The sequence below is a fragment of the Dioscorea cayenensis genome, chromosome 6, assembly GCF_009730915.1.
Source record: "Dioscorea cayenensis subsp. rotundata cultivar TDr96_F1 chromosome 6, TDr96_F1_v2_PseudoChromosome.rev07_lg8_w22 25.fasta, whole genome shotgun sequence".
NCBI lineage: Eukaryota > Viridiplantae > Streptophyta > Magnoliopsida > Dioscoreales > Dioscoreaceae > Dioscorea > Dioscorea cayenensis.
The window spans coordinates 5,893,783-5,914,150 of NC_052476.1; positions in this window are offsets into that span (position 1 = coordinate 5,893,783).

A 20,368-nucleotide genomic window follows, 5' to 3' on the forward strand; every position below is an offset into this window, starting at 1 on the left:
ATAGAGCATCTTTTTTAAGTAATTGGGTCAATGGTCTAGCTATTTTTGAGAAATCCTTGATTAATCTTCTGTAAAACCTACATGCCCAAGGAGGCTCTTGATGGATCTCACTGACGTAGGTGGTCGTAGTTTCTCAATAGCCTCAACTTTTGTTTTATCTACCTCAATGCCCTTATGGGATATTTTATGACCCAAGACTATGCCCTCCCGGACCATGAAATGGCATTTTTTTCCTAATTTAAAACTAAATTGGTTTCTACACAATGGATCAAAACCTTTTCTAGATTCCACAAACAAAGATCGAATGGATCCCCGAACACCAAACATTCATCCATAAACACCTCCATGATGTCCTCTATCAACTCATCAAAAATGGTGGTCATATATCGTTGAAAGGTGGCTAGTGCATTGCACAACCCAAATGGTATTCTTCGATAAGCAAAAGTGTCCTATGGACATATAAATGTAATCTTCTCTTGGTCTTTTAGTTCTATGGAAATCTAAAAGTATCATGATAATCCATTAAGAAAACAGTAATAAGCATATCTGAAAAGTCACTTCAACATCTGATCAATGAAAAGTAAGGGAAAATGGTCCTTCCTGGTGGCATCATTTAGTCTTTTTGTAATCAATGCACACTCTCTATCCAATAACTATTCTGGTTGAGATCTGCTCATTCTTATCATTTTTCCACCATGGTCATATTACTCTTCTGTGATACCAAATGAACAGGATTAATCCAAGCACTGTCCGATATCAGATATATCACCCTGACATCCAAGAACTTAATGACCTCCACTTTGACCACCTCCTTCATATTTGGGTTTAGTGGCCTTTGCGGTTGAATCACGAACTTGAAGTTCTCCTCCATCAAAATCTTATGTGTACAATATATCAAACTAATATCCTTAATATCTGAAATCTTCCATGCAATGGGTCATTTTCTCCTTTTTAACAAGTCTAAAAGTTTCTTCTTTCACTCCCCATCTAAATCTACAGAGATGATCAGTGATAATTTCTCCCCATCGGCTAAGTTAGCATACTCCAAGAACAGGACTAATCCAAGCACTGTCCTATATCAGATATATCACCCCGACATCCAAGAACTTAATGACCTCCACTTTGACCACCTCCTTCATATTTGGGTTTAGTGGCCTTTGAGGTTGGATCAGGAACTTGAAGTTCTCCTCCATCAAAATCTTATGTGTACAATATATCAGACTAATACCCTTAATATATGAAATCTTCCATGCAATGGGTCATTTTATCCTTTTTTAACACGTCTAAAAGTTTCTTCTTTCACTCCCCATCTAAATCTATAGAGATGATCAGCGATAATTTCTCCCCATCGGCTAAGTTAGCATACTCCAAGTGTTCCGGTAACCATTTCAACTCCAATTCCAAGGGCTTCTCAATAGATGTCCACCATTTGTTCCGAACTCTGAGGGTTTCATCTTCCAAATCATTTTAATTGCCTTGTGCCTCCTTCATGCACTCTTTTCTAGGTTGATCAATTCCATCAAGTCTTGTGTGTAGTCATAACATCCTTTTCTAAATCAAGATACATCCTTAAATTTTTTTTAGCCATGAAGATGATAATGACATAACTTGCTAAACACCTCTTGTAGGGTCATCGTAACTCCCTAAATCATTCCGCGCTGCTTGAGTAAACTTGGTCACTAACTCCTATCACTAATTCCTCTAAATTTGCACTAACTATTCTTCTCACTGAATCTTTGCAAACATCTGGGTCAACATATTTCAGCAAAACCTATTCTATTTGAGGCATTGAATGCAAACCGCATGTGTTTAACCCACCCCTCCCTCCCCCCACAATTGTTAAAATTTTCTACTTTGTCAACCTTCCTGTGTAATGCTTCTAAACTAGTCGTCAATGCACAAATTATGTCAACTATTTCCACAAGATAATCCTACAAAATAAATGGGAATAAATAGGATCATTGGCAAACCACAAAACACACAATAGAAATGGAAATAAAAAGAAAAATTCTTAAATGACAAGAAATAAAAAAGTAAGAAAAAACTAGTTTAACAAATAATAGTGTTCCTAATCTATTCAGTCCCTAGCAAATGGACCAAAAACTTGATGTGCTGAAGTTTTGTGCATACTACTTCGCAAGTGTACGGGTTATCAAGTACTAGTATGTGTGAGTAGGGTTGTCAAATCCACATGAACTAAATATTACTAGTACTAGATCTATTATTATTCTCTAGCTAACAACCATATTATCAATAAGAGAAAAGTTTACTAACATTCAAGAATGAAAATAACTAAGGTTAAGAATCTAAGAAGGGAACAACCAATATGAGAAGAAAGTGCCCGAATGAGATTTCGCTTGGGAATTAAGAACTAAGGTAATTGCAATTAATATAGATGGAACCCTAGTATGGTTGAACCAAGGGGTCTAAAAAATATATTGAATACTCTCTCGAGTCGTGATGAGTGTACAAGTGTTCATTATTTTATATCATTTTGTACACTCATTAGGCATGTATTAGAGGTATGTTGTGGAATTCGATAGTAGACATAGTGTGTTTTACATTCGTAGGCTTCGAGCAGCACTTAAAGATGAGGGAGGGACAAAATAAGTGTTCTAAGAGCCATAATAAAGAAGATGAAGCTCCTTCAGACATCAATCAAAGAAGGACAAGGCAAACAGGATGGCTCACGGGCACCTTACAACCTTACACCGGTAAGCCTCTTCTAGGGAACCATCCAGAGAAGTTTACCAGTACAAGTGTGACCTTATGGGTAAAACTTACACCCATGAGTGTGACCATAGGAAGGAGTATAAAGACAGATGAAAGGACCTTATGGGTAGAACTTACACCTATGAGTGTGACCATAGGGACCATCCAGAGAAGTTTACCAGTACAAGTTAAAGCCGTAAGGGTGGTTGCAAAGGCTAGATAGATAAGCTTACGGTCCAACATTTATGGCCATAAGCTGGACCGAAACATAAGATAAAAGACCTTACTGACGGGACTTACGGGCGTAAGTGATCCTGTAAGGCTCACAACACCCAACATCCCTAGCTCCTTACGGCCATGTCCTTATGCCCGTAAGTGGTACAATATAAATAGTTCTGATGAGGAATTCTAGGGCATCTTTTGTTCAGTTTGGGGTGAGGTAAAAAAAGAAAGAGGGGAGAATCTCCAAGGATTTTGAGGTGATTTTGGAGAGGAAGGATTGAAGCCATCAAGACTAGCTTGGTAGCGTTCATGGAAGGTCCTCGGTTATTCTATTACAATCATTCTCCAGTATGATTGAGAAGGGGGTTTTCATTTTTAGCTTATCTCTCTTCATGTCATGTTGTTGGAATGCTTGCCCTTCATTAATTGAGGACTAATTTTGTAGATTTTTGGGCATAGTTGAATTCTAGGGTTTTATCCTATTTGACATTGGTTGTGGATTTTGTTAAATTAGTTGTTTCTTAATTGCAATCAATGTTATTTTAGGGCATAGTTGAATTCTAAGGTTTTATCCTATTTTTGGGCATACCCACCTAGCATAGAGATGCCGCGATTAGAGAGGATTGTGAGTAAGCCTATAATGGGGTACTTTGGAGAATTCTTCTCCCTCAATCCTCCCTAGTGGATTAGCAAGTTGTTTTCGATCTCTTTACAGTCTTAGGGAATAGATGTTAGTGGAAATTGTATTTTCTACTCTGTATGGGATTAGGGGTAATCTCTTCGCAAGAAGAATTATCAATTTTAGAAATTCTTATTAATTCACATTAAGATTTCATAGAGTGTAAAACGATTGTGGGATGACTATATCAGCACTATACTAAATCAGTTACTATTCACCCTTGCAAAAGGGGTTTAGTATACTTTAGAAAATTTTTCGGTTCAAATAGGATTGCATGATTAAACAACTTTTGTCCTGAACTTAACAAAACCCTAGAGGGATGCTATGCCCGGACATTTCTTCTTCTCCTAATTTCTCCACTCCTTTTTGTTTCTTATTTCATGCTCTTTAGTTTATTCACACACACCACTATTTTCAGTTAGGCTAACTTTCGGAATAGAAATTAGTACTAGTATTCTCAATCTTCTGAATCAATACTCCACTTTTGAGCACTTTATTACACGATTGACATGTACACTTGCATCCTTATCAAGTCGCCTCAATACCTAATCCTATACTATGGTAGAATTGAATCTCTTCTAATCCTACTTTCACAAAATTGCTAAGAGATCTAGGAAACCCCTAATTAAACATCGGAGCTCTCACTACATGACTCTAATTAGAAGAAGCACAAGTGGTCCATCTCTACCGCGCACTATTAATTCCCTTCATCTTTAGGTGATCTTATGCGATAAATCTCTCGATCTTAGTCACGCAATCATAATGAAATACCAACTCTCATTATGCTAAATTAACAATACCATAACATAGATGAACCCAAGAATCTAATGAAAATCTATATTAAAGCAATATAAAAATGTAATTATCCCAAGCTACATCCAATTTGAACACCCAAGGAAGTTACCCCCCCCAACCCAATGGGGTTCAAGTTCATCTCTAAACAAAAGAAATAAAGCCCTAGAACACTATTAATGGAAGAAGAACCTCCTCTCAATGTCTTCAATGTAGGAATTGATGTGAACCAATATCCTCGCCTTGGATCATTACTCTAGTGACTCATTTGAACTCCCTCTTCTTCCTTGAATTCGCCTCTAAACCCTAGTAGTTATTGCAAAGTCACTTTTTAAAAAACTTGCCTCCTTGATATCTTTTTCACCTTTCTTTTTATATCCCCAAGAATTGAGTAAGTACATAGGGAAGTACATGGGCATGTACTTTGCCCATGTAGATCTCTAGATGAAGTTAAAACCATAATCCATGGGTTTTACGGGTGAGTGTATAGGGTCGTGTATCTTTTCATCTAGTCATATGTTTCTCTGAATGATTTTCTTCTCATCTCTTGAGATGCATGGCGTGTGTCTCATTTTAGCTCGCGTACTCCTCTAGAACATGCTCTTTGGATTCTTGGATGTACACTGGCATGTATATTATATACACAGCCATGTTCTTCTCTAAATGACTTTGGTCTAGGGAGTGCAAGGTCATGTACACGGCTATATATTTCATAAGATCTTCAATTTGTTGATACTTGGAAGATACAAGTGTAAGTGCATGCCCATGTACTTAGCCCGTGTATTTTTTTTAATGTTGTTTTCAGCCTTGTTTTGCTCTCGATATCATACTTTGGCTCAAGATGTGCTTATATTACCCTGAAAGTGTAAATGGAACAAACTAAGTACCAAATCACTATAAAAACACTCTTGAGAGCCACTTAGGTGCAAAAGATAATTATTAAAATATGTATGATATAGCACATATCATATGTGTGTGTGTGTGTGTGTGTGTGTGTGTGTGTGTGTGTGTTTTCACAAAGTGGACAAGCCACAGTGAGGGGACCATATAAGCTTTCTAAATAAACCACACACCGAAATATTTTTGCACCCAAATATGATTAATATCCTTTCAAATAAAAATATTCAAAAAGATATATATATATATATATATATGAGAATTTTCTTATAACCCATAGTGTGCTCTATTTATCATCCACTCATGGTTTAACCCCTACAAATTGATCAATCATCAACTACACACACGTATATAACTTGGGATCAAACATTTATAAAGAATGAAGAATAAAAACTTATATAAAGAATATGATAGAATGCATAAAAAATATAATTATCATAAAAAAATAGAATTAAAGTTCATTGTGAACACTTCAACTTCCACTTTTTGGAAGGACACCCTTTGAGAACATTTCTTTCAGTTTTTTTCCCCAACAAAATGGACAAGCCATAGCGCTTCACATAGTCATCGGATAATGAACGTCCTAACCCACAAGGAGCTCCTTAGGGCATGCGTTGGTTTTTGAATATTCCTCACACCCTCACCTCACACAAGCGGGGATTCAATCCATGCCACCCACAAGCCAGAGCCCCTTGGTGCCAATAGGCTATGAAGCTATTGCCATTGAGATCATTTTCTTCTCTCATATTGGGATAGTTTTACTTCACTTATTTGGCTTTTTTTATTTTTTTTACTGACAAATCTCTTTAAATAACCTTCTTTGCCCCAATTCCAACAAACACTATTTTCAAATTAGTCCATTACTATGGATCCCACCCTCATTTAGCATCCATGATATGAAAGCTTTAGATGCTTAAGTCATGATCCTCATACATTTTCATTTACCCATGCAAACTAGTGAACCGGTTATCTTGGTTGTTGTGGCCACCTTGTCACCCTTGCTCCTCTTCCCCATTGCTGCAACCTTGAGGGTGTGGTGTTTCCTAACTCTAGAAGTATCCGAAGTTTTGTATCGACTTGAGAGCTCATCTTCCAATTCTCTCTCAATTCCTCCAATAGGCCCAAACTTGGCTTTCTTCCTTCAAACCAATAATAGCTTTCGACCAATTTCAAATCCATCTTCAATTAACTAAATATAATCTTCATCAATTAAGTATAATCTTCAGTCACCTTTCAATTTGCCACATATGTTCTTCATTCAAATCTTTAACCAAGTCTAGCATTCACTAAGAATAGCTCCACATTCTAATCAAGTCTCATGATTATCTCCAAATATGATTTCCTGTCTTCCATAACTTCTCAATTAATTAGTAGACACTATAAATGGCTTGCATTTTAATTTGATTCTCCATGTGATTAATCTCCATAAAAGCATCTTTCTAGAAATAGTTCTACAATAAATCATCCTTCCAATTAGGAGCTCTACTATTTACCACCATTAAATTTGCCTAATTAATCATTTGACAAATAATGCCAACTCGCAATAATACAATAAGGACAGTATTATATTTTTGCACTAACAATCTCCCCCCTTTGGCATTATTTATCACAATCAAGTTATAATTCAAGTAGTCCTTAAACAATAAGCTTTTTTTCTCACACACAAGATTGATGGATGCTCTAGCTTTCTTTTTAAAACCAGTCTCACTTATATCCTAAATCTTTGAAATGAGACTTATATAGTCCACACAAACTGCCTCTTGAAACCTTCCACTTCTATCTTGATTCTTTATAGCTTCAAGATTTGGTATTATAACATTATGTTGCAACACAAACATGACTTGACCCATCACCCAACTGACTAAGTTATAACTCCAAGTTGCAACATGACCTCAAAACAACATTAACCCTCCTGACTGAGTCCAAGTTAAACATAGTTTAACTATAGCAAAAACATTTTATCATGGCACTATAGCAATCGTCAGAAAGCACAAGACCGTGTGAAAATGGCACACACCCGTGTAAATGTTGAACATGCCCTTGTGAAGTATTTTTATGGATATTGAGGTATGGGTATTATGGTCTTTACCAATTATTCTTCCCTTTTAACCATTCTTTCACATTTCTTCATCATTTCTTCTTGGATGAGAGCCTTCTCCAACCCTTTCCACCTCCTTTACTTGTGGGCTGAAGGATTATCCTTCACTCCTCCTTCTTTTTCTTGAAATCATCAAGGTATGTTCTCTTCTTTGATTATCCATGTTCTTCCTAAATCATGGATCTAGGGTTTTGTTGGATAATAATTTTGAGCATTCCTTCTTGCAATTCTTCTTGTTTGATGTGAAAATGTTGTTGAAGTATTATTCTTTTGGTCGCTTTCGCAATCTTGTTGAAATCCTATTTAATCTTCATGCTTGACATCAAGTCACTGTATCACTAATGTATTTTTCCATTACTTTCTTAGCCTTGAATGGAGCTTCCCCCTAAGGGAATTCATAGGGATCATTTGGGCTCAAGATTGAGCCCTATCCAAGCCTCGATTAGACTTGTAGTGCATTCTAGGGTTATAGTTGTATCCTTGCATTTCATCTTTTTTTTTTTCAATCATTCTTGTATTGATTTCCTTGCATTGTGTTGGTGTGGTCTTAGGTAGTGAAGCTTCCGCTAGAGGCAAAGAGGAGGCAGAGGAGTAGCACCCTTGGGGGAAATTTGTAACCTAAGTTTGTGAGTAGATTAAGTTGAAATGCATGGTTCTACTAGGATTTTTTAAAATACTTTTAGTCTTCGATAAAATTATTTCATTTTTTAATCGTATTAAATCTACCATGTCCCGCCCCACAAGATAGGCTCATGACACTGGCATGATAACTTGAGAAGGGATGAGTCATATCTCACTCTCAAGTTAAGGCAAGGCATCGTGACATTGAATAATACTGAAATAATTATACATTTCCACATATCACAAATTAACAATAGTGCATTTAGATACATAAAACACTCCTATGATACCCAATGTCCCTACAATACATGCATATCCAGTACACACAATTAAAGATGAAACATATAACATGACCAATAGATTGGTCTAAACCCCTAAGATGCAGACAAAACCTAGGCTAAAAGATCCTAGACTCAACCTTAAACCCGCACAACACGACAATCGACCACACCATGACATGTGCCAAGATGAAGAAGAGAGAGGGTGAGTAACAAGATTACTCAATGAAGGTGACTGCATTGATATATAGAGTCCTAAAGCATTTCACAATGATACCAAATTTAAATGTAGTTTGTTTAGAATCAAGTAAAATATTTTTTAAAAACATCCATATGTAAATCAATAAATACCATAAGTACAAAATAGGTTTCCTATTGGCCATAAAACTCTCCTATTTTAGTTGTGGGCTCAACTAGTCTTGGGACTACCAAGGATTTAAAAATTGAATAAGAAAACCCCTTGGCATTAGCCTCTAATCAACCCGGGTGGTGACCACGAGTATCTTAACATCACACCCATCAAGAGCTCTGTAATGCCTCCTGCATGGAAAAACCCAAGGTCAACCCTGCCACCTCTACATAAGATGGATCGAGGAGACCCCACATTGCAGTGCTGGACCCTGCACGTAATTTTCGGTCCAATACCTATGGACCGTACTCCACTGTCACCATCAATTTTCAATAAATACATAAAACTATTTTCAAGATGAAGGTTCACTTTTCATCTCCAAGTCTTAGTCCAACCAAACATACTTTAAAAGCATTTTACTTATAAATAGCAAAAGGAAAGTAGACATATAATTGCCCATGAAACATAACACATGCATGAACATAATATGAGTTTCAAGTTCCAAAAGAAAACCATTCAATACTTTTAAGAGAAAAGCAAGATAATATATATATATATATATATATATAAAACCATACTATGTTACAAAATACTCTAATACTCGATATAAAACTATGCATTTAACAAAATCACCACTCATAGTATAATGCAAAATCCTTTTAGCGGGGCTTACTTTCCCATCACTTCCTTTCCTGTCTCAGAGAATTCACCACCTATTAGATACATGAAAGGAAAATCAGAAAAAACATTCACAACACAACAAAATAAATCTACTAATGCACGTGTTACTATCCTTACATGTGCAAGTAGCTAGATTGAAATCATAAGGCATCCAATTAAACCAAAACATGGACCAATGAGTTTCTAACACTAAACCCTACAATTCTACCTAAAAATCTAGAAGAAATGAAACAAATTTTTAGTTATCACAGTAATGATACAGTACCCCCATGATTTCAAGGATAAAGGCTACTCAAGATTTCAATAAGATACAAAGGGATACTACAACAACAACATTACACACAACAAACAAGGAGCCATTACAAGAATGAAGGTTCAATAATCATCATTCACGATAAGCCCTAGATCCATCTACAAAGAAGAAGAAAACATGGAGAAATAATGAGAAAGAAGATGGCTTAACTTTCCAAATTCTAAGGGAAAGAAGAAGAAACAAAGGAGGCTTCACTTGGGATGGAGGATGAAGAGGTTTGGGCCTTCATTTTCATCCAAAGAGGAGGGAGCTTTAAGGATGAAAATAGAAATAAAGCATAAGAAAGAAGGATAAAAGGGTTTAGGGTTTGAAAATAACAAAAATACCCTTGTGATAAAAAGAAAGAATAGTGTAGGAAAGCTTCTCACAGGCTGTAGCATTTCGTGCAGCCTATGTGTCAGAACCCGATGACAAAGTCTATTCTACAATCGACCAAACCAAACAAAACCCTACTGCGCACACAAAGAAAAGTCCTTAGTATCACAAAATTGATGTTTTGGTTGGTTTAAATTGGTTTACTATGTTATTGGCTTTATAGGAGATTCTTAGATGCTTAAATGGAAATGAATGTTATTTTACTTGTATTCATGGAATTGAAAGATTTGTCGAATAAGGTTGATTTTTGCAAAATATAGTTAATGTGAGACATTAAACCATGGGTTTTATTTTTTAGGCTTTAAATGTGCAGGCAAACAGGTTTTGGGAATATTAAAAGAAGATTTGGAGCTAAAAATTTAGCAAAAAAACACAACAATTCTAGGTTTCCAGGGCAAGCACGGCCTAAGCACGGGAGTGCTTATTGCGGTTATTCAAGAGATTCATCAAAAGAGAGAAGCAAAACACTGTAGCTGAAATTACTGTAGCAAAAGTATTGTAGAACACACTAGAAAAGAAGAGTGGTTTCAGAGCCTAGAGCATGGTCATGCTTTTGGGAAACACAGCTCAAGCACACCCGTGTTTAGGCTGTGCTTTTTACTGCCTGGGAGAAAATGTTCATTCTTTTCAAGCACCAAAATTTCTGTAAAAAGCACGGTGTGTTGAGCTCAGAAAGCACCTTTTAAGCCAGATCTAGGTCATTTTGAAAGTGCTTCTTCTTGCTCCTCTTGGGCAGACAGCTAGTTGGCATTCTTCCCTTTTCACTTTTATGGGGTTAGAGATGGATCTAGGGTGCTAGGGCATGAGTGAAGCTCGAGCTTAGCCGGAGGAAAGTTCATCGGAGCACCATCGTGGAAGTTTGGGAAGCAAAAAGGGAGTCTTTCATGGATTCTTTTTTCTTTTTTTCTTTAATTTTTGATGGATCTATAAAACTATAAGGGGCTAACCGTTCTCTAGTACCCCGGATCTATGAACTTGGAGTTTATGTGTATTTTGACTTACTCTTTTGCAATGGGTATAGAGTCTTATTATTTGTTTATATGTTAAACCTTGTGTTTCATCACTTGATGTGCATGATTTGCGTAGTTGTAATTGCAAAACTTAACGTGTGTTGATTGTCATAATTGTAGTTGCCATTATGTGATTGCAAAACTTAATGTGCATGATACCCGTAGTTGTGATTGCAAAACTTGACGTATTTGAGTATCGTAGATGGGACATTGCTTCCAAAGCACGCATAGGACCCATAGGATGTACTTGATAGTCATTGTAGAAGAGTCAATACATGTTTCTCTAGGGAATTAGTCCAGGGCGCTACTCTATCTCTGTGATTCTCACCCAGTTCATTTCATGTCCTTATCTATCATTATTCCCTCTGTTAGGTTCCTACTTATCTTCTTTACTCAATTCTTTGATCAGGCTAAATATTAGAAGAGAAATTAGTACTAAGAGTCCTAGTTCCTGTGGTTCGATAACCCTACTCATTAGGGTACTGCTTTATTACTTTCTATGCCCGTGCACTTGTGAAAGCTTACATTAATATATATATTGATTTGGTTTTGATGATGCTAATTAGAGGTCTTAACCCTAGTATTCATGCTTTGACATTCATGGTTATAAAAATGACTTTCATATATGAAATGCGATTGCTTGTCCTGAATGTGGACATTGTGATATGTTTGACGTATATTGTTTTATTCGTACATCCCCAGGTCTTGAACATTTATAAGAAAGTGTTGGCTATGGCTTTTGATGTTCTTGTAAGGGTTTAGTTTTGATGGTGATGGGGTTTGGAACTTGCCTGCTGCAGTAGGGGGATTGTCACGGTCCAGCCTATAGAAGTAGCATGGCGAGTCTTGTTTATGGTACCCATTTCGGAAGACGTGTAGAAGTCCCAACGGGGTAATACACCAAGAACACGGAGATCACCACACTGGGTCTTGGTGGGCCAACGTCATGTGTATGTAGATCTTGACAACTCTGGACTTAGTCGCAATGGCGGCTAAAGTTAGAAAAAGTTTTAAAGCTATTGTTTTAAGAACGGCTTTGCATTGTAGTTCTTGTAAAACCATGATTTCTTGAATTGGATATCTTTAAATTATGGACTTTCTTTATATCTTTATACATCCTTTTTGGAAAAGATGTTTTTTTATTGATGAGTTTTGAGGCAGATTTTGACTATGGCTTCATTTATACCACCATATTATGTCAAAAGTTTTCTTGTGAAACTTGAAGTTTTTATTTAGTTTCAGAATGCCAAAATATGTATTGTTAACGATTTTGTGATGAGATTCATTATGATCCACTTTCAAAGTTTTTATTATGCCAAAAATCGTTATTCTTGAATATTTAAAGCCTTATTTAGTTTAATTGATTCTTATGCTCATTATGGAGCCTATATATATATATATATATACATGGTGATGTATATATATATGTGCTGAAATGTTTTGAAGTAATATGTATTTTTGTAAAAGGTTATCTATTTGGATTTAAATGCTATGGTTTTATATCCTTTTAGAATTATGTTAATCCACTCATTGAGTGACTTTAGTTAGTCACGCCTCTACTTCCCTTTCCAAGCTATAGTGTTAGTGCCGTCGCGGCGAGGCGAAGTGGTTAGCAACTGCTAGTTTTCATACACCTTCATCTTGAGTCTTGATGTATGTTTGTTTTTTAGCATGTCACATTCTATAAGGAATAGGGATCCACTAGTTTCTTTACTCTAAGAACATGTATTACTTGCATGTTTGTTCTTTTTGGAAACCTTAGTTGTATTTGTGATTTGTATGTTGTTTTAAACTCAATTGTCAGGCTTATTGAAATTTTTGCTTCCCTATGCTATTTTTGAATCCCGTACTTGTATAATTATTTACTTGTAATTTGTGTAGAGTGTAGTGGAAAATCCAGGAATTCATAATCCTTGTGGCATCTCGAGGGTTGGATCATGTGTATCCTTCCTTGGAATTGCCGCAAGCAGCAGGACATGACACAAATCTTCAACCAAATCTAGTACTCACTAAGAATAGCTCCACTATTCATGATTATCTCCAAATATGATTTCCTATCTTCCATAACTTCTCAATTAATTGGTGGACACCATAAATAGCTTGAATTTAAATTTGATTCTCCATGTGATTAATCTCCATACAAAGCCTCTTTCTAGAAATAGTTATCCAATAAATCATCCCTCCAATTAGGAACTCTACTATTCACTACCATTAAATTTTCCTAATTAATCATTTGATAAATAATACCAACTCCCAATAATACAATAAGGGCACTATTATAATTTTTGCACTAACAATGTTCCCCTTTTGGCATTATTTATTACAATCAAAGTTATAATGGAAGAAGTTTTTCAAGTCGTAATATAGTATTATAGCATGATGCAGTCCTTCAAGATATAGCATAAAAGCATTTTTGAATGAATAGTACAACTAGACTATACATGCATACCCTACCCCTCCCTTATAATTTAGATGCCAAAGTTGTGCATACCATATTTTAAGCAAAGGTTGTACAAAACTGCACACTCTCCTTTCTCCTAGTTACAACTCAATTATAACACAAGAGCTAAGGAAGATCACCACAAATAGTGTAGACTCTCCTTATACATTGGCTCCCAAACAATGTTAACCAAAAGCGTTAGCAACAAAAATTAGGTTGTTCTCAAAGCCATTTTTATATAGCAGAAATTATAGAAGGCAAATGCCTAATTCTCCCTACAATTGCGCATACCTTGTGGGAGTAAGTGGCATGATGTTATCAGCTAGTTGCTTCTGTGTTGTAACATAATCCATCACTGTAGTCTTCTTCTTAACCAAAAGTGATGTCGAAGATAAATGTGATTTGCATGGAGTATTGAACTAGATTCTTAAAGATCTTAACTGCGCTTTTGTTGTCACAAAATATTTCCAGCTATCCCTCTTGAAGACTATAGTCTTCAACTATTTGTTTTATCTGCATGAATTGTGTACATCAACTACTAGTAGCAATAGACTCAACTTCCGCAGTGGGAAGGAAGTAGAACTTTGGTTCTTATTGTACCATGAGACCAAATTGTTCGCAAGATAGAAACCTTCAATTGAGGTTCTTTTATGAACATCCATATTACCAAGTTGACATCACTAAAACTTGCCAAACGCATATTAAAATCTCAAAAAATACCAAATCTCATAATATGTAGTACACTAATATAACAGATGATATGTTTAACTATTGTCAAATGAGACTACTTTGGTCTTTCTTGATATCTTGCGTAAAATCTAATATCGAAGCAAATATCTGATCTACTAGCAGTGAGATAAAGTAAACTGGCAATCATATTCCTATAAAGGTCTGGATCCACAACACTACCATATTCAACTCTTATCAATTTTTTATTAACTCTCATGGGTGTTCTAACATTCCTTGCATTCTCTAACCCAAACCTCTTCACCATGTATTTCTTGGATACTAGTTTTGTGAAATGAGATTCCATCCTTACACAGTTTGATTTGAAGACCAAAGAAATAACTGAACTCATCATTCATGCTCATCACAAAATCTTGTTACATTAGATTTGCAAACTCATCGATGTGTTTTTGTGAAGTCGAATGAAACACAATGTCATTATATATATCCATCTTCATCTTATTAATAAACAATGTTTTATTTGTCTTCATCTAATAGCCCTTTCCAAGGAGGAGACTTGTGAGCCTTTCATACCAAGCTTGGGGAGTTTGCTTCAAGCTATAGAGGACTTTCTTTAACTTGAATACATGATCAAGATGTTAAGGATCTTCACCCTTTGAGTGTTCTATGATACACTTCCTCGTTCATAACTCCATCAAGAAATAGACTTTTGACATCCATTTGATAAAACTTGAAACCCATGCAACATACAACAATAAATAATAACCTGATGGATTCTAAAAAGAGCAACTAGAGCAAAGGTTTCATCAAAATCAATTCCTTTAACATGAGTATACCCTTGAGCAACAAACTTTGTCTTATTTATGATAATATTCACTTTATCATCTATTTTTTTTCTTGAATATCCACTTGGTGCCAATAACAATTATATCCCTTAGTCTTGGAACTAAGGTCCACATTTCATTTGGAATAAATTGATTCTACTATTCCCTCATTATAGCGATCCAATATTCATCTTCTTGCTTCCTGATGTAGACCCCCATATACTGGCAATGTGCTCTAGCATATTAGACTTTGTAGGGAGATCAAAACTTGGAACCTAAATCCTAATGGGTTAATATTTCTAAAAGTTCCTTAATGATAGAGGTCGTAGTTGCCAACTTGCCTTTGCATAGGGAAATGTTCTTGTCTCAAGAAAGTCAATTGTTTTCATGTGGTTGGCTTGGGACAACAAAATCCTGGCGGTAGAGAATCTTGCAGCTAAGAGGGTGTAACAGGCTCCAGATGACCACATGCATTCTTTGCCATGATGCCATCGAATCAGTGGATCACCTCTTCTTTTGATGTTCTTTTGATCATCTCCATATCTCTTTGATGACCTCTAGCTTTAGTGAAAAAATTGCATGCTTAATCACTCTTCGCTCTCACTACCCTGTCTAATTTAGGATCACTTATATGTGATATTGTTGTAGGTGTATGCAACTCTAGAGACAAAAGGGAACAAGCGTGAATATTCAGTTTGCTTGCCCAAGTGTAGACTTGACTTCTTTGATTTAGAGCGAGAAGTGGGACCCAAGAGACCCTCCATGCCCCAGGCTTTAAGGTGATTGCATTACCAATACCGAATGGTTTGTAGACACTGACTCATCTTCAACCATGAGACACTTGAGACCTTCCTCGTTTTATTCAATCATCTTTTGTTAGTGTATCTTCATATTGTCTTTTACAATGTCAAATCCACTTCTAGCAGAGCCTTGTAGCTTACTTCTTTCTAATTCTCTATATTTATTTTTTTTAATTGAAAATGGTTTATCGATTTTTGTTTAACAAAAAAAATTAACTCCCCATATTTAGGAGACTCATTTCAAATGCCACATGTCTATTATATGTGGCCCACACTAAAAGATAATTAAACAAATCAAATGCATATGAAACCGGGTACTAAATTAATATTATGGACCAAAATGAATATTTTCTTACGAGTCATATTAGGTGATATTAAACATTTTGAAAATAGAAAGACAACAATGAAATACAATGGGAAAAATAAACATGCTAAATAAAACCCCATTTGCCAATCTAATGATATAATTATGAACCTAAAAAATTTAGTGGTTTAATATCATCTGGTGTTTTAGCAATTGTCTAGATAAAACTTTTTTTTTATATTGTGTTACAAATAACTTTTAAGGATAGGTAGGAATTTGAATAGTTTGTACAAATTTTAACTGGCCAATTATTTATAAATGTTGTTTAACATTTTTCAGTTAAAATAAAGTAAAAATAGCTAAAATTTTTAATAAGTTCATATTTTTTTTGTACTGCTTTTATTTAAAATAGAATTATTAAAAATAAAAAATTATTTCAATAAATATCTTTTTCTTTTTCTGAGTTATTTGCCGCATTAGTTCCACTGCCTTTATTTATTTATTTATTTATTTATTTATTTTTGTGGCTAAGATACACAAACCTCGGCGGAGCAAGTGAGGCAAGGTCAGTGCACACGTGGGTGCTAGGACCACCCGTACACAACTACTACTCACACTCTCAGAAATATGCCCTCACCCGTGAATTGTTCTAAAAAAAGACCCGGATACTAATAAACCACTTAGTCTTTGGTGACTTTAAATCAATTTGGACTAAAAAGAGAATTATACGAGCCTGGGATTTTTGCATATAATTAAAATATATTTATCTTGATAGAGAATGGAAGAGAGAGGTTGGATCAAGTCTAAGAACCTTGAACATATTATTATTCATCATCTATGTGTTTATCATTCATCATCTTGATAGCTTTTTCCCCCTGTTACGGTGACATGACTTCGTAACTTGACCTCTTTTTTTAATAACCTTTACATCTATAGGGGTTATTGACAACTATTAAACAAGTAACAAAGAGACTCTTCTTTCAATCCCCCCTGAATAAGTAATGCTGAAGCTAGAGTCAAGCTTTCTTTTGGTCATTTAGCGAGGGAGAGAGCTTCCCGAATTGATCAACCGTAGAAAGAAGAATGATTTTGAGAAGTACTTTGACTTTTAAGCCGGACAAACTCTAATTTCTTTCGCCTTCTTTTTCCTGTCGCGAGAAAAAAAAAAGATACCACTAACTGGCACCTTAGGAACTAGTCGAGTAGTAGTGGTCAAATTTACACTAGAAAAATATAGAAAGAGAGAGCCTTTCGTAGACAAATCGAGAAAGAGCTGCTTGCAAGAAGTTCATGGGATGATTTCAGTGCCAATTATTTGGCGACGCTTTGAGCACATCTGGTTTTCAGTGGGAAGCCGCTACAGAGCGAAGGTATTCATTTCTAGTAAGGAACTAAATGAAATTCTTAATTTCATAGAAATTTATTTTCTCAAAGTCCAGACCGAGAAATTAGATGATTTTTCACTATTAAACACGACTTGCAGTCAGCAGGCGGTGGAGCAATGAATGAAATTTTCTCATATCCTGGCCTAGAATTGCCCCCATCAACGATCGTGCCTAAGAAGCCTGGTTTTCAAATTCATGCTTGGATACATACACATCTAAACCCCTCCCATCCCCACAAACTCAAGGCGAAATCGTGTGTCTTGAGCTTGGATAACATGAAGAGATGCTGATCACGCGTTTTGTGCCTTGGTAAAAAAATCAGCTACCTGGACCTCTATAGGAAGATAGTTAAGTGACACAGTCTAGGCACGTACATGGCATCGTGTGAAATGTGCATCCACACCAATGTGTTTGGTCAGCTCATGCTTGACGGGATCTGCAACAATCTAAGAACCACAGTACTGTCATAGTAAATAAGAATAGGAGAAGTAATTGGTACACCAAAATCCTGCAGAATTGAACGAAGCCAAAGAACCTCTTGGATGGTAGAAGCCAAAGCACGAACCTCAGCCTCAACACTGGACTTGGCAACAATAGGCTTTTTCTTAGTCTTCCAAACAATAAGAGAAGACCCAAGAAAGATACAGTAATGAGTTACAAAGATCTAATCATCAGGAGAATTGGCCCAAGTAGCGTCAAAATAGGCCTGCAGCTGAGTAGTGGACTAGCATGGATAGAATAGACCACGTGAGGCAGTACCACAAAGATATCGATAGCACCCGAAAAAAGATGAGCATAATGAATAAAAGTGGGGGCTACAACGAACTGATTGAGAATGTGAACGGCATGGGAAATATTAGGACGAGTGATGCCCAAGTATACCAAGCTACCAACTAGATGCCGATAGCAAGATCCGATAAGGGAATCCCATCAGAAGCACAAAGTTGCAAATGTAGCTTCATCGGTGTAGTGGCAGTACGAGTATTTGTCAATTTAGAGCGAGCAAGTAGATCTAGAGTGTGACTCTTCTTAGAGAGAAGGCAGCCATCCGGATAAGAAGTGATCTCGATACCCAGGAAGCAACGAAGCGGACCTAGATCAGTCATCAAGAAGGTCTCACATAGTTTCTACTTCATAAATGGTAATGTGAGTAGAATAATCACTAGTAAGTATCATGTCATCCACATACAGAAAAAGAATGGTCTGCCTCCAAGGGGAGAAAATGTACAAAGACTATCGAATCATGGATGCTCGGAGTGAAACTGACAGCCTCAATGATTGTATTGAACCTCTCAAACTAAGCATGTGGAGAGCCCGGCGAAGATGACAAAACAAACCCCAAAGACATGTGAAGACTTGGGGAATGAGTCATGTAAACCTCCTCCTTCAAGTCCCTATGAAAGAAACGCGTTCTTTAGATCAAGTTGATGAAGGACCCACTCACAAACAGCCGCTACAGCAACCAATGTGTCACAGTGTGCATGTGGGTCACTGGGACAAAAGTCTCATCATAGTCACGACCATACTCCTGCTGAAAACCACGAGCAATAAGACGAGCTTTATAGCGCTCAAGAGACCCATCATAACGGGGTTTCACTCGGTAGATCTAGCAACATGTAATAGGAATAGAATGAGCAGGAAAAGGAACAAGATCCCACGTGTGAGTCTGAGACAAGGCATCAAGCTCCTCTGCCATGGCAATCCGCCACTCAGGTCACTGAACCGCTTCCCTGTAGATACCTGGCTCAAATATATCTGAAACACTTGTGCTAGCAGAGGCATAATGGTCAGGAGGATGTAAAGTGGAGCGATCACGTAGAGAGTAAGTTTGAGAGGATACCTCAGGAGCCGAAATCGGTAGTGGGAGAGGCGTTAGAGAAGACTGGTCGAGGTGGAGATGCTGCGGGATCATACCAATGGTGAGAGAAATGAATAGGCGGGTAAGCAAGAGGAAGTGAGGGAGAAGAGAAAGATACATCAAGAGACTCGACAAAAGAATGAGCAAGAAGCTCTGGAGGAGGATTGAGTGACGAAGGAGAGGAAGGCACAAGTGAAGCACCCTCAAGGGAAAGGGGTAGGAATAAGGAAGGACAAAGGAACCGAGGGAAAGGAAGGCTCAGTAAAATAAGGAGAAACATAGAAAAGGGTGGACTCATCAAACATGACATCACGAGAGATGCGTATACGGCAAGTAGCATGATCAAAGCAACGATAACCTTTATGCTCAAGGCTATACCCCAAAAAAAACACAAGAAATAGACCGGTAGTAAGCTTTGGTTCGCTCCCAAGGTGAGAGCAAAACAAAGTAGCGATAGCAAAAGATACAGAGATAATCATAGCAGGGAGGTATCCCATGGAGACACTTACTTAGGCTGCGACCATAAAGTTGAGATGAGGGTTGTAAGTTAATAAGATAAATGATAGTGCTAACAACATTAGCCTAGAAATGAGGAAGGAGAAAAGCACGAGCCGTCTCTAAGATATGATGATGCCTGCGTTCAGCGACCTAGTTCTGAGGATGAGCCCTAGGATAGGATAACTGAAGAAAGGTGCCCTCAGAAGACAAAAAGGAATGAAATGCCTTAGAAGTGTACTCGCCACTAGAGTCAAACCGAAGGGTCATGACAGAGGCAGTGAACTGAGTGTGAAAATTTGAGGTAAAAGAGCGATAAATTGACAATAATTGACTATGATGATACACAAAATAAATTCAAGTGAAGCGAGTGTAGTCATCAATAAAAAAATAACATAATAACGATTACCGTCTTTAGAAACAAAGGGAAAGGGACCCCAAACATCAGAATAAATAAGCTCAAAGGGAGTAGTAGTCCAAGACACACTCAAAGGATAAGGATGCTATAGCTTCTTACCGAGCTTACAACCAACACAAACTGACATTAG